The sequence below is a fragment of the Phyllobates terribilis genome, unplaced genomic scaffold, assembly GCF_046119375.1.
Source record: "Phyllobates terribilis strain yellow unplaced genomic scaffold, ASM4611937v1 Scaffold_1__5_contigs__length_1240528914, whole genome shotgun sequence".
Lineage (NCBI taxonomy): Eukaryota > Metazoa > Chordata > Amphibia > Anura > Dendrobatidae > Phyllobates > Phyllobates terribilis.
Window position 1 is genome coordinate 58,123,108 of NW_027362761.1, and position 830 is coordinate 58,123,937.

An 830-nucleotide genomic window follows, 5' to 3' on the forward strand; every position below is an offset into this window, starting at 1 on the left:
CTTGAGATCCCTTCTATTTTTATTGCAGATTAATCTTCTATACAGTAAATTTAGAACATGCTATGCAACAGGAAGTTTGTCTCTTGTCCATAAAAAAAAAAAAAAAAAAAAAAAAAAAAGGTCTGAAGGCGTAAAAATACCTTTTAGATTATTTAATAAATAATAGTAGCTGTTTGCAATTGTCTTTGTATCCCCTGGATCAAAAGGCTGACTTTCCATGGCAAAGAGCATTGTACGTTGACCATCACTTATTGTCCATTAGTGTCATGCCATGGCCCCTGCACTGTAGTACTGACATGGTAACCCTCAGCCATCTGTTTTCACTTGACTGGGTTGAGCTTCAGCACAAGACTCCAGCATCTAACAGAATGGTTTTTAACCGGGAGAAATGCAAAGTCCTACATTTGGGCAAGAAAAATGAAATACGCATATACAGAAAGGGAGGAATAGAGCTAAGCAACAGCAAATGTGAAAGAGTTTAGGTATACTAATAGATCAGACAGAATATGACTCAACAGTGTGCCACAGCAAAAAAGCTAACAGAAGCATAGTCTAGATCACGTGAAGTAATCCCTCCCCCCTCCCCCCCTTCTACTCATTTGGTCAAACCTCATCTGCAATACAGTGTCAAGTTCTGGGCACCACATTTAAAAAGGGAAAAGAAAAAAAAAAAAAAAAAAAACTGGAGCAAGTTCAGAGAAGAGCGACCAGAATGGTGACCAGTCTGCAAACAATGTCCTATGAGGAATGGTTAAAGGATCTGGGAATGTGTAGCTTGCAAAAGAGAAGACTGAGAGGAGACGTAATAGCGGTCTAGAAATATCTGCCTT